We start from the raw sequence: 14976 nt of genomic DNA, 5'->3' as shown, positions 1-14976 counted from the left end.
GTGTTCCTCTTTCTCCACACCCTCTCCAACACCTGCTGTCTCCTGAATTTTTAATCTTAGCCATTCTGACTGGTGTAAGATGAAATCTCAGGGTTGTTTTGATTTGCATTTCCCTAATGACTAATGAAGTTGAGCATTTTTTAAGATGCTTCTCCGCCATCCGAAGTTCTTCAGGTGAGAATTCTTTGTTTAACTCTGTACCCCATTTTTAATAGGGTTGTTTGGTTTTCTGGAGTCTAACTTCTTGAGTTCTTTATATATATTGGATATTAGCCCTCTATCTGATGTAGGATTGGTGAAGATCTTTTCCCAATGTGTTGGTTGCCGATTTGTCCTCTCGATGGTGTCCTTTGCCTTACAGAAACTTTGTGATTTTATGAGGTCCCATTTGTCAATTCTTGCTCTTAGAGCATACGCTATTGGTGTTCTGTTCAGAAACTTTCTCCCTGTACTGATGTCCTCAAGTGTCTTCCCCAGTTTCTTTTCTATTAGCTTCAGAGTGTCTGGCTTTATGTGGAGGTCCTTGATCCATTTGGATTTGAGCTTAGTACAAGGAGACAAGGATGGATCAATTCGCATTCTTCTGCATGCTGCCCTCCAGTTGAACCAGCACCATTTGTTGAAAAGGCTATCTTTTTTCCATTGGATGTTTTTAGCCTCTTTGTTGAGGATCAAGTGGCCATAGGTGTGTGGGTTCATTTCTGGATCTTCAATCCTGTTCCATTGATCCTCCTGCCTGTCACTGTACCAATACCATGCAGTTTTTAACACTATTGCTCTGTAGTATTGCTTGAGGTCAGGGATACTGATTCCCCCAGATTTTCTTTTGTTGCTGAGAATAGTTTTAGCTATCCTGGGTTTTTTGTTGTACCAGACGAATTTGATAATTGCTCTTTCTAACTCTGTGAAGAATTGAGTTGGGATTTTGATGGGTATTGCATTGAATCTGTATATTGTTTTTGGCAAAATGGCCATTTTAACTATATTGATTCTACCAATCCATGAGCATGGGAGGTTTTCCCATTTTTTGAGGTCTTCTTCCATTTCCTTCTTCAGAGTCTTGAAGTTCTTGTCATACAGATCTTTCACATGTTTGGTAAGAGTCACCCCAAGATACTTTATACTGTTTGTGGCTATTGTGAAGGGGGTCATTTCCCTAATTTCTTTCTCAGCCTGCTTATCCTTTGAGTATAGGAAGGCCACTGATTTGCTTGTGTTGATTTTATAACCTGCCACTTTGCTGAAGTTGTTTATCAGCTGTAGGAGCTCTCTAGTGGAGTTTTTTGGGTCACTTAGGTAGACTATCATGTCGTCTGCAAATAATGATAGTTTGACTTCTTCCTTTCCAATTTGTATCCCTTTGACCTTCTTATGTTGTCGAATTGCCCGAGCTAGTACCTCAAGTACAATATTAAAAAGATAAGGAGAAAGGGGGCAGCCTTGTCTAGTCCCTGATTTCAGTGGGATTGCTTCAAGTTTCTCTCCATTTAGTTTGATGCTGGCTACCGGTTTGCTGTATATTGCTTTTACTATGTTTAGGTATGGGCCTTGAATTCCTGTTCTCTCCAAGACTTTAAGCATGAAAGGATGCTGAATTTTGTCAAATGCTTTTTCAGCATCCAGTGAAATGACCATGTGGTTTTGTTCTTTGAGTTTGTTTATGTAGTGGATTGCATTGATGGATTTCCGTATTTTGAACCAACCCTGCATTCCCGGGATAAAGCCTACTTGATCATGGTGGATGATCGTTTTGATGTGTTCTTGGATTCGGTTGGCAAGAATTTTATTGAGTATTTTTGCATCGATGTTCATAAGGGAAATTGGTCTGAAGTTCTCTTTCTTTGTTGGATCTTTGTGTGGCTTTGGTATCAGCGTAATTGTGGCTTCGTAGAAGGAATTGGGTAATGTTCCTTCTGTTTCTATTTTGTGGAATAGTTTGAAAAGTATTGGTGTTAACTCTTCTTTGAAGGTCTGATAGAATTCTGCACTGAAACCATCTGGTCCTGTCCTAGATATATTCTTTATTTACATTTCAAATGATTTCCCCTTTCCTGGTTCTCCGCTCCCTGAAAGTCCCCTAAGCCCTCTCCCCTCCCCCTGTTCCACAATCAACCCCCTCCTGCTTCCCTGTCTTGGTATTCCCCTACAATGCTGCATCAAGCCTTTCCAGGAGCAGAGGCCCTCTCCTTCCTTCTTCTTGGGCATCATTTGATATGTGAATTGTTTCTTGGGTAGTCTGAGCTTCTGGGCTAATATCCACTTATCAGTGAGTGCATTCCATGTGTGTTATTTTGTGATTGGGTTACCTCATTTAGGATGACATTTTCTAGTTCGCCAATTTGCCTAAGAATTTCATGAATTCATTGTCTTTAATTGCTGAGTAGTATTCCATTGTATAACTATACCACATTTTCTGTATCCATTCCTCCATTGAGGGACATATGGTTTCTTTCCAGCTTCTAGCTATTATAAATAGGGCTGCGATGAGCATAGTGGAGCACGTGTCCTTATTACATGCTGGGGAATCATCTGGGTATATGTTCAGGAGTGGTATAACAGGGACCTCTGGTAGTATCATGACCAGTTTTCTGAGGAACTGACAGACTGATTTCCAGAGTGGTTGCACCAGCTTGCAATCCTACCAGCAGTGGAGGAGTGGTCCTCTTTCTCCACATTCTCATCAGCACCTGCAGTGTCCTGAGTTTTTGATCTTAGCCATTCTGACTGGTGTGAGATAAAATCTCAGGATTGTTTTGATTTGCATTTCCCTGATGACTAAGGATATTGAACACTTCTTTAGGTGCTTCTCAGCCATTAGATATTCTTCAGGTGAAAATTCTTTGTTTTGCTCTATACCCCATTTTTAATAGGGTTATTTGGCTCTCTGGAGTCTACCTTCTTGAGTTCTTTGTATGTATTGGATATTAGCCCTCTGTTGGATGTAGGGTTGATAATAATCTTTTCCCAATTTGTTGGTTACAATTTTGTTGAAGACCCAGAAGTGAACCCACACACCTATGGTCAGTTGATCTTTGACAAAGGAGCTAAAACCATCCAGTGGAAAAGAGATAGCCTTGTCAACAAATGGTGCTGGTTCCGCTGGCCACTAGCATACAGAAGAATGCAAATCAGTCCCTTATCTCCTTGTACTAAGCTCAACTCCAAGTGGATCAAGGACTGCCACACAAAACCAGATACACTGAAACTAATAGAAAAGAAAGTGGGGAAGAGTCTTGAGCACACGGGCACAGGGGAAATTTTCCTGAACAGAACACCAATAGTTTTGCTCTATTATCAAGAATTGACAAATGGGACCTCATAAAATTACAAATTTTCTGTAAAGCAAAGGACACTGTCAATAGAAAAATCTTAATTTTTATACATTTTGACTTATATGTTTTGAACTAATGTGTATGTATGTTTGTGGGTTTATTTTCTATGGCACTCAAGTGAAGGTAAGAGGAAAATTGGAGGGACTCTTCTTACATCATATGGGTCATGAGGTTTGACCTCAGCTCATGAAGCTCAGCTGCAGACAATTTACTCATAATGCATATCTTATCAAAAAGTCTTGCTAATACCAAACAAATGCTAATGTCTGGTGATTCTATTCAAATGGCATGAGATGAGATGCTGTATAAACAATCATTTGCAGCCATCTTCTGAATTTCTATAACTAAATCAAGGACAATCCAGGAGCACCACTGGACAAACTCAGTTATCATCATTTCTATTTTGAATCAGCCCTGTATTTCTGCCTTTAAGTAAGAGGCCTAGAGAATCTGCATGCATGGCTATGTACGGGGGCCATTTGTGCTATCCCATAGGAGCGCCTGGGTTCCTGTACCTTGTGTTTCAGGTAGACTTTTAGTGGGCATGGCAGCTGAGCCATAGAAAACCAGTCTAAAAGCACAATTAAGGATTAGGCTTTTACCTTAAAGGAATGTTGTTGTTCAAAACTGACCTGTTCTTTTAAGTGGAAAAAGATGGCATTTCCCTCTTTCTATTAAATTGATGTGCAGAGAAGGTCAAAACCTTTGGCTGCTAGGGCAAATAAATCTTTTATCTACTTTTACATTTGCTGTAATTTATCAAAAATATGGATGCAAACAAAACAGTTAAAGGCTTCCTTCCCTTATTGGAACAATTTGCTCTGGGAGGCATTGAAAAGTCTGCCTACATATTGCTTTGACTAAGTGAATACTCTGGAGCTCAAAGTACAAAGAGTATTCAAATGGGTGGAATGATTAAGCCAATATACGGCTGTGTTCATTAAATTTAAAAAAAAAAGAAAGCTAATTGGTAAGAGGTTACTTAAAAGACTATATTTCATCTACACTAGATTCAAAGTTAAATTAAATTCTCAGTTAGAGAAGCAAAGGACTGCCTGAGCACATGTCTATTAGGAGACACAGAGTACTAACAATGGTGAAGTCAGGCTTCTCAGACAATCCAGTGAAAGAAAGGACACCAGAGGTTCTGTGAGGCATAAGGTTGGAAGTCAATCACGAGCTCCTGCTGGGAAGAAATTTCCCCTGATACAAGATTAGGGAAGCTGTTATTGGCTTGTGTTTATTGAGTCTTAGTAACATGCTCAGCACTAGGGAACTGAGAATGTGGAGATTTATCCAGCACACTAATGTTTTAAATATAATATTGGTGCATCAAAGAAAAGTAACAGGAAAAATATAGAATAATAGTTAAATGATGCTGGTGACTCTTCTCATTTAGTGAGTATCTTCGTTTATTGTCTCCTGGTCAATACATGGCCTAAAAATGTTCTAGCTTCCGACTTTGGGAATGTTAGAAGGCATTCTGCCTATGTTATATCTCAATATGAACCTTCATCTTTCTGAAAAAGGTGAATTCTGAAAGAATATAGTTTATTTCCTTCCTTCAAACTCAGCACCTGAGGTTTGAGTGTCTCTCCTCTTCCCAGAGGATAAAAGTCTGCCTTAAAAACCTAAAGTTTGGGAGCTATGTTAAGTCAAAACTAAACCTAAATTCTGATTAGCAACAACATTTGGGAAAACTGCAAATTCCTAGAATTTGGTTTATCATTTAAAAACCTAGGTGATTGTTTTAGTCACTGTTCTATTTCAGTGAAGAGGCCATGGCCAAGGAAACTTGTATAAAAGAAAGCATTTAATTGAGAGCTTGGTTACATTTCAGAGGATTAGTCCATCATTATGGCAAAGAGCACAGAGGCAGGCAGGCAGGCGTGGTGCTGGAGAGGCAGCTGAGAGCTTTATATCCAAACAGCAGGCAGACAGAGGGGCACTGGGCCTACTCTAGGCTTTTAAAACCTTAAAGCCTTTCTCTGATGATAGACTTCCCCCTACAAGACCACACTTACTCCAGAAAGAGTACACCTTCTAGTCCTGAAAGAGTTCACCAACTGGAGGCCAAGCATGAAAATATACGAATCTATGGGGGACATTCTAGTTCAAACCATGACAGTGATCTCTTTATTTTTTCGTAGACTATTGAAGTATTTTCTTTTAAATAAAATGATTTGGATACTGCAACTATCCAGTCAATGTTTGTTCATAAGAGAGATGAGAATTCTGTCAAAAATCTAAATATGCCCAAATGTGTTTACAAATACTGTCTAGAGGTTACTGGAGAGTTGTTCTCTATTAACCAGCACCATGCGGCTACTTGAAGAATAACCTTCCAAAAAGTTACCATATTGAAAACATTTTCTTGCTTATGAAATTCTCATGTATAAGATAATTTCCTTGGATTAATTTACTGTAAATACAACAGGTAATGATTCAAAATTCAAAATGTTACATGGAAGGAAATTGTAACTATGGAGTCTAGGAAACATTTATATAACTTTAAGTGGCTTCAGAGAAACTGGATGAAACGTGGGAACCTTACCCCTTAAACCCACAACCTTGTTTCATGTCCCAGTGCCACATTTATCAAGGAGATTGGAAGAAGTGACAAAATAGTGTTCTTTTTTTTTCTTATTTTTTTTATTTGATATATTTTTTATTTACATTTCAAATGATTTCCCAAAATAGTATTTTTATATTGCTCTCTGTATATATACACATTCATGTCCATGGTTGTACTTACCTGTTTCACTACTTGGGAGGGTCTTCCAAGACAAAAGAACATCTCCCATCTTTGCCAATAGCCTGACTGAGCTGGAGATTGAGATTGAACTCATGTTTTCTTCCTGAACCCAAAAGTGGCAACTTTGAAAGCAGCCAGTGTTGTCCAAGATGGGGATTGTGGGGATGGAGTTTCAACTTCCTTTACTACTTAACCTGTATTATAACTTGAGGCATGGATGACATCCAGTCATAAAAGTTCTTCGACTTTCTGAGGATACAGAGAGGATTAATTTTTTTCTTAAATTATTTTAAGAAAATGCAAATGGTCCTTGGCATGCAACTTAGTGGTAGAGATTTGCCTAGCCCAGAAAAGGATTCTAATAAATGTTCGATCATTAGCTATAGGTGGGCAAATGTTACATGTTTATTTTCGTTTTTCATTTTTATTTTTATTCTAGTTTATTAAATATTTGCTTTATTTACACTTCAAATGGTATCTGCTTTCTTCATTACCCCTCCGAAAACCCCTATTCTATCCCCCCTCCCCCTACTTACCAACCCTCCCCCCCCACCACTTTCCTGACTTGGCATTCCAATACACTGGTGCATCGAGCAATCACAAGACCAATGGCCTCTCTCTGCTCTCATTGATGTCTGAAAGGCCATCATCTGCTACTTATGAAGTTAGAGCCATGGATCCTCCAAGTGTACTCTTTGGTTGGTGGTTTAGTCCCTGGGAGCTCTAGGGGTAATGGCTGGTACATATTATTGTTCCTCCTATGGGGATTCAAACTTCTTCAGCTCCTTGTGTCCATTCTCTAGATATTCCACTGGGGCCCCTATGCTCAGTCTATTGGTTGGCCGTGAGCCATGGGCATTTTGATCCACCTTCTTCTATGAAGGATCAAAGTATACCCACTTTGGTCTTCCTTTTTCTTGAGCTTCATATGGTCTGTGAGTTGTATCTTGGGTGTTCTGAGCTTTCGGGTTAATTACTCACTTATCAGCGAGTGCATACCATATGAGAAACACAAAAATTTTCTATCCTGTATTCATTCTACTTGCTTTTTTGGGAAAAAACAATCTTAACTTGTTGTTTATAAAGAAATGATACTGAAAGGGAATTTAGAGTGTTTCTCCTGAGATGTTTAATCTTAGATAAACTTTCCTGTGGTGATCATAAACTTTGATACCCAGAAGTGTCCCCTGCATCTTACATAGTAGCCACATAAGTGAAAAAGTTACTTCCTCTTGGTCATGTTAAAAACTAGCAGTTATCCTCAATGATGCAGTGTCTTTTAAAAGAGTTTTTGCTGTTGTTGTTGTTGTTGTTATTGTTAGTATATATTGATTATATGGATTTCATTCTGATATTTTGATACATGTACGTGATATATTTTGATGATTCCCCTCCCCCAGCATCTTAGTTAGGGTTTCCATTGCTGAAATAAAATACCATGACCAAAGAACAAGTGGGGAGATAAGGGTTATTTGGCTTACATTTCTATATCTCTGTTAATCATTTAAGGATGTCAAAACAGGAATTATAACAGGACAGGAACCTGCATGCAGAAGCTGATGTAGAGGCCATGGAGAGGTGTTGTTTACTAGCTTGCTCTCATAGCTTATTCAACTCAACATGTTTTCTTATAGAACCTAGGACCACTAGCCCAGGGATGGCAGCACACACAATGGGCTGAGCCCTTACACATCAATCACTAATTAAGAAAATGTTCTATAGGCTTCCCTGTAGCCTGACATTGAGGCTCCATCTTCTAAGATGACTTTAGTAGTGTCAAATTGACATAAAACTATGCAGAACACCTGCTATCCTCTCTTTTCCTTTCCTACTCTCACTGATATCCTACCCAGTTCCTCTTTATATTCATGCCTTTCGTATTAAATACTCTTTTTAAAATTAAGATTGTTAGGGTGCTCTGCACCAAGAGGTCCTAATCAAATTCTCCTGTATATAGTTGAAATTAATTCACCCCTCCTCCTAAGAATCATTTTCTCCTTCCCCAGGAACAGAGACGAATTGAATAGTTTGTTAACTACGATTTGAAAGCCAATCTTTAAGCATATTATCTCAGTCTTTTTGAACCAAATGGAACACAAAATCTTTTCAAACTTCCTTGGTGAAATATTCATCTAAAAATAAAGAAGCTAAAAATGGATGTGATCTTCAGTATCCATTTCAGATCAAAAGGACATGCTCAGAGGATCTGAGTGTTTACTCAGTCCCAGGGAAATTACTTTGGATCATGGCCAACAGGTGGTAAGAAAACATATAACTCTGCTTTCATATAAGAGTAATTTCTTCCCATGCAGGGCCTGTATGTATTCATCCTTGAATATGAGCATTCTGGTTTTGAAAAGGAACTTAAAAAACTTTCTAAATGACTTTCTGAAATCTAGACCTCTTGTCTACAAACTACTATCTGATCTATACTTTAAAGATTCTAAAAGCTGAGGCAAAAAAAAAAAAAAAAAGAAAGAAAAAAAAAGGAATCTCTCTTGAGTTCTCTCAAACTGAGAAGAAATCTATTTGCTGATATCTGTGTTAGGCATGCTCTTCTTTGGAAAGGCCATAGATGAAAGAAGATGGGCCTGTCACAAAATGAGTCCTTTTAATTTAATTACACATCAAGATTAAATGAGATGAGGTATCCTGTCATCTTTCTATAATAAGTCACTGATTAAGTTAGCATAAATGAGCTCATTAGATACTATGTTCTCAGGACACTTTTGACATAAATCAGGAGAGAATTGAAAAAATTTATGACAAGAGCTTGCACTTTGAAAAAGGAGGAACACCTGAGTCTCCTAATGTCTTCGGTGTTTTGTGATTTGATCAAAGCATCCAGTGTTTCTGTTTCCCAGAAGCCTCCTGCAGAAATGATCTCAAGTTCTTTGTAGGCAGCTATATGCTATATCACAGGTGTGAAGTCATTTTATGAAGAAACCTGACATGCTCCTTCCCCTTCCTTTTTTTAAAAAAATTTTCCTCACTGCAATTATTGTGCCCAATCTATCAGCGGATTGATTCTGCCTCTTCATATTTCCTGAGTCCATTCATAGTGTGCAGTTACCTTTACTGCGTTCATTGAGTTAGGCTATTGATTTCTAGTTTGTGTCCTCTCCAATTTGTTCTGTATGATGTACCCAAGAACGTCTTCAGATTTAGAATCTAATTGTACTGAACTCTAACTTAAACCATGCCAGTATCTTTCCATCTAACCCCCTGGTATTAGAGGCAGGGCCATCACAATCTTCTCACTGAGACATCCTTACTGCTACCCCTGTCTTCCTGGTCCTTCCTGGTCAGCCCCAACAGAGTGTGTGCAGAACACCAAAGCTCCACTCTTTGCTCTAGCCATGCCCTCTGCATAGAATATTGTCTTCTGGTTTTCTTTCATTTCTTTGGACCTAGTTTAGAAACTAACCCACTGTAATACCTGCCCTGACCCCAGAAGTTAGATTACATTCCTTACAATGCACAAAAACTCAGTGTTAGTTTTATTTTATTGTTTGTTTTTTCCCCTGCATATTTTAATTGGTTATATTTGAATATCTTTCTTCTAGAGATATAAACCTGTAAGGGCCAAAGTTTGACTCACATACTAGATTTTATCTCAAGCATCCTAAGCACATTATCAGACTTCAGTTAGTAATTGTTTAATAGAATTCATTTCTCATTAGAGCTTCTGCAGGTGTCAAGAAGGTAGAAGGAAGAAGGTGGCTCATGGGAGACTTTTCAATGGTAATGATCAGGATTCTGTAAGAAACTGGGGCTCTGAAATAGGAGGAATGTCACCCAATGTTTTAAAACAGGAAGGGAAGAAGCCTGCCAGATGGACCAGTATGTTTTTGAAAGGAAGAAAGGAAAATTATGAGGATATAAAAAACATTCTTTCACTTCACAATTCTGCCTTAGGCCAACGTTCCCTGTGGCTTGCTTTCAGGTTCTTTTATGCTAGTGATGCCAAAGACTAATGGTGTTTCGCTCGTGGCTTGGGTCCTCGGTGAGCACCACCTTTCCAAATGTCCATTTTGGTGGTAGTTACCTTTCTAAAAAACTTTTGCTTAGATTGGAAAGAAAGAAAGCAATCATTGACTTCTCCAAGACTCGAATCCATGATGATGTCTTCCAAGGCAACTTTGTTCTTGAAGGTGATTCTTTTTATTTAAGTGGCCAAGATGTTTTTCCATATTAAATTATGAGGTACCTACATGCATATAGACAAATGTTACATACCAATCTGCTACCTATTCAGTAATTTTTGTATTAAAATTCCACATATATCTGCAAGATGATTATTTGCCAATTTCTCACAAGGGTAGGATCTTTTTAGATATTTCCAATATGGAGTGCAATATTCCCTTGATTTTGAAGATGAGAATTTTTGAATTCTAGAGCACAGACCAGTGTTCAATACTAAAAAAGGAATTTGATATATATATTTTTTTAAAATAAGCCACTTGTATATGGGATGAACACCAGAAAGCTGTTTCTGACTTCATTAGGTGAAGCTCTGGTACAACTTAAGCAAAGATGTTAATGAATAATAGTACTAACTTTCACTTTTTATTTCTTTTTACAAGTCAGTTTTACTTAAATCAGGACTGTCCAACAAAAACATCGTTAGCCATTCATGATCTGAATCTGATGTATAAATTAAATTATGGTATACATTAAAAGCCGTGAGATATTTGTTTTGTAATAAATAAGGCAGTAGAATTACTCATTAGCAGCCTTTTAAAGGTAAATTATCAGGTCTGCCCTTTCTCCCTTCTTAATTACAGCAAAGATCATTTTTGTTCCAGGGATGTACTTTCCGGGATTCTCCAAATATTCCATGAGGGCATTCTCTCTCCAGGTGCTGCTTTGTTCTTGTTGGCATCTGTGTAAGAGAATCTGGCAGACTGACCTGTCTTCTGCCCAAACTGAACATGGAGATTTGGTCCAGTTATCCTTGCTTCCTTTTTTCCACAGTGTGGCACTGGGCACACTTCTGAAGAAAAATCTTTTTGCCTCTTCTCACATACACACCCATTTTTAATTTGCTCCAGGCTGGCCAATAACTTTCACTTCTATCTTTAGCCAAAAACATAAAAAAAATCTCTTATTGTTGTATGTGTTACTGTTGGAATAATGTCTGTAAAGAGATATTACACATCTGCAGCCCAAGGTGTCACATTATATTTTAAATTAAAATTTCCAACTAAAGACACTTCAAGAAACATCTTCCTACAAGACTATGTCATGAGACTCGAGCCTTTTCAGTGAGAGTTAACTAGGGCACAGCCTGAAAAGTAACCCTGAGCACCCAGTACATGACAGAAAGTTTATCTCGGTAAGGTTTGAAGACTACGCATGCAGGTGGCACCTGTAATTCTAGAACTGTGCTTAGAAAACAAATTTTACATGTAATTCGGTATAAAGGCAGAGTAAAAAGCACTTGATTTTAGCGTTGTGCTATGAATGAGCCATGATTGGAAGTTTAATTGAAGGGAGATAGGCAGTATGTGCTGGATTATAAAGTCCATTTAGGGTTTCTACGAAGACTAAAAAGAAGTGATTGGCATCATTGCTTAAATGGCCTGTGAAAATTTCTCTGTAAATGGGGACACTCGTCCCCTTAAGTCAATAGTCATACAAATTTTTCTTAAGGAACAAGAATGGTGCAGATTGTCAACAACTGATAATCTTTATGCTTAGAACCACTGGAAAGATGGCCATCAATATCAAAGCTGTTAAAGTTCCTGGGGAATACTCAGAGCACTAAAGTATTTTCTAAACAGTGTTCTGACATATTTTACAGAGATTTAGCACGATGTCACTACCCTATGGAAATATATATTTGATTCCAGTTTTCCGAGAAGAGACCAAGCTCCCTAAATTGTCTATACCTATTCAGTACATCATTCTACTACAGTGAACTGCTCATCTCCTGATTTTCCAGGAACAGTTTCCTCTACCATCCCCTCCTCTCTCAGTTCACTCTCCTATGCTCTAAGTTGCACAGGAGCACCTCCTTCGGAATATGGGTCTTCCCTATGTCATATAGGGTGAGTGCTCCCCATCTGCTTCAACATCTGTGAGAGTACATGGCTTTTATCTCTTGTGTGCTCTAGAGTTCTCATCACACAAGCTACAGTTTATAGTATAGTTTATAGTCTACAATACGTTCTTATTCTCCCCTTGGCTTTGACACATTGGCATTAAATAACTATGGGTAGAACAAGTGATGTGATACATTGCTGCCTGCCTGTATACTCAGAAGTACAAAGACTTTCAATGTCCACACTGCACTAAGACAGATTATCCTTATCCCAAGCAGGAAGTGAATTATAGTTCTCTAGAGCTTCTCTATCACTACTACTGGTGTAAAGCAATCAATACAATGACTTCCAATGATATTCTGTTAGACTCCTAGATCAGTTCCTTACCCAAGCATCATCAGAGAGGTTTCCTCCAGCAGCAGATGGAAACAGATGCAGAGATCCAGACCTATACATTATGCAGAGAAAGAGAGTCTAAATGGAAGATATACATTAAATCCCTCCCCTCGGAGCTCAGGGAATCCCGTGGAAATTAAGGTGGAAGATGGCAAGAGCCAGAGGGAATGGAGGATACCAGGAGAACAGAGACCTCTGTAAAAGCTAAGATGCATGTGAGGTCACAGAGACTAAAGCAGGCAGCACAGGGCCTGCACAGGTATGTATGTATATGTATATATATATGTGTATGTGTATGTGTCTGTGTCTGTGTCTGTGTCTGTCTGTGTTTGTCTGTGTCTGTGTCTGTGTCTGTGTGTTTGTGTGTGTGTATGTGTCTGTGTCTGCTCTGTCTGTGTCTGTGTCTGTGTCTGTGTCTGTCTGTGTGTGTGTGTGTGTGTGTGTGTGTGTGTGTATGTGTATGTATATGATAGCTATAATCCTAGTATTTTTATATGACTCCCGGGTGTGTGAGTGAGTGGACCTCTGACTCTTGGCTATACAAGCAGTGTCAGGTATGGGCTCCTTCTTGAGGAGTTGGCCTTAGATGCAATCAGACACTGTTAGACTATAGATCATTGACCATTTCATGTATCAGATGCTGGGACTTAAAATTTCCTGAAGATGTTTGAACAGATTTGCATAACTTTGACTTCCATTAGAGATTTCATCAAACAAACTACAAGCCAAAACTTGAGCACAAGTTCTCAGTGTGCTCAATATGATTACTGAATTATTGTTTTTATATATGTCTTTCAACTGGTGATAGCTTTGAGGGGCAGGGCTATCAGTAGCAACTAAGGTAGAACTGACTTGGCTGTCTCAGCATATAGCTGGCTATCAAAATAGGAAGGTATTTTAAGAGCTAAAACAGGAGAAACCAGGTAGAAACCATCCCTTATTGTCATCTTGAATTATAAACATCTTCCTAAGGAATTGATAATATTGATAAGAATTGATAAGGAATAGGGGTAAAATGGCAAACTTCTATGATTGGTTCAGAGTATTTATTAACATATGGGATTGTTCATGTTCCACTTTAGAAATCATGGTACAGAAAATTTGTATAATTTTAACATGTAGTTTTATGGAAATTCTGGAGACGTATACCAAAAAACCAATTATAGAGCAATTCAACAAAACTCAGACATGAAGGGGGGCAATGGATAACTCAAATAAAAATTCAGCATTTTTATTCATTTAAATAAATATTTAGCCATCATGCACAGTGAGCCCAGGTCTCATTCTTATTGCTTTAAATTCAACTATAATAAGGGAGATTTATAGGTCCAGAGCAGTGCAGCTGAAAGAAATTTCTGCAATGATGAAAATGGTCAATAACCTGCAGCGCCTAATGCAATAGTTGCCTGCCACATGTGGTCATTGTGCATTGAAATATGTCTAGCATGAGTGAGGAGCTGCGCTCAGACTTCCTGCTCCATTAAAAAATGCCAAACTTCACAAAAGAGCTGACTGTGGGCCCCTCTCTCAGTCCTCATCTGTCTCATTATCAGTGCAACACTAACAAAAATACTCGTCGTGTCTCCCCACACACACCCACACAGATATATCATACCTGTCATTTTCATTCTTGTCTTAATTTTCTCTTACCTAAAAGTATTCAATGCCCACTAGCAGCATCACCTCCTTAATCAAAAGTTTCTATTCCCAAAGAAAGCACAAGTTTCATGAACTCTTGCCTGCATCTCTCAGTCATTTTTCACAGACTTTGACTTCTCTGTCACAGCACTAAACATCACATGGTAAATTAAATCAATTGATATAGTGGGACATATCAGACTCTGGCATGACTGGCATCCTTCCTCCTATTTTCCTGTAAGAGTCCCCAAGCTCTAGCCACTGTTTGTGTGTGGGTGTCTGCATCTGTCTGAGTCTGCTGCTGGGTGTCCTCTAAGAGGACAACTTGTTCCTGTCTGCATGTATAACAAAGTATCATTAATAGTGTTAGGGATTAGTGCTTGCCCATGGGATGGCTTCAGAAACACAGGGATTTGCTTACCAATATTATATTTTCCTGTTTTATAAATGTTAACCCTAAAATGTTTTATATTATTATCAATTACAAGATGAGTCTTAAGGTGCAGAAATTTATATTTTTTTCCATTTATTGAAAATAGATTATTTTCTCATACAATATATCCTGATTATAGTTTCTTGACTCCTTCCAGTTCCGTTCCTCCTCCCCAACTCCCCTCATGACTGAATCTGCTCTCTTTCTGTCATTAAAAAGAACGGGCTTCAAAGAGATAACAACCAAATATGACAAAATAAAATGTAAGATGAAGCAAAACTCCATCGTATTAAAGTTGGACATATCTTTAGGAAAACTGTAGGACAGACACAATGAGAGGAAAAGAGTTTCAAGAGCAAGCACAAGAGTCAGGGG

At 38.4% G+C, this 14976-nt stretch overlaps 1 pseudogene; it reads right to left on the bottom strand.

Moving 5' to 3' along the window:
- Nucleotides 1-10809: 10809 nt before the first annotated feature.
- LOC127679828 (cytochrome c, somatic-like) lies at nucleotides 10810-11125 on the bottom strand (annotated as a pseudogene).
- Nucleotides 11126-14976: the final 3851 nt, after the last annotated feature.

The sequence above is a fragment of the Apodemus sylvaticus genome, chromosome 3, assembly GCF_947179515.1.
Source record: "Apodemus sylvaticus chromosome 3, mApoSyl1.1, whole genome shotgun sequence".
In the NCBI taxonomy this organism is placed as follows: domain Eukaryota; kingdom Metazoa; phylum Chordata; class Mammalia; order Rodentia; family Muridae; genus Apodemus; species Apodemus sylvaticus.
Note: the sequence above shows the minus strand (reverse complement) of the source record. Positions and strands in the feature narration are given on the sequence as shown.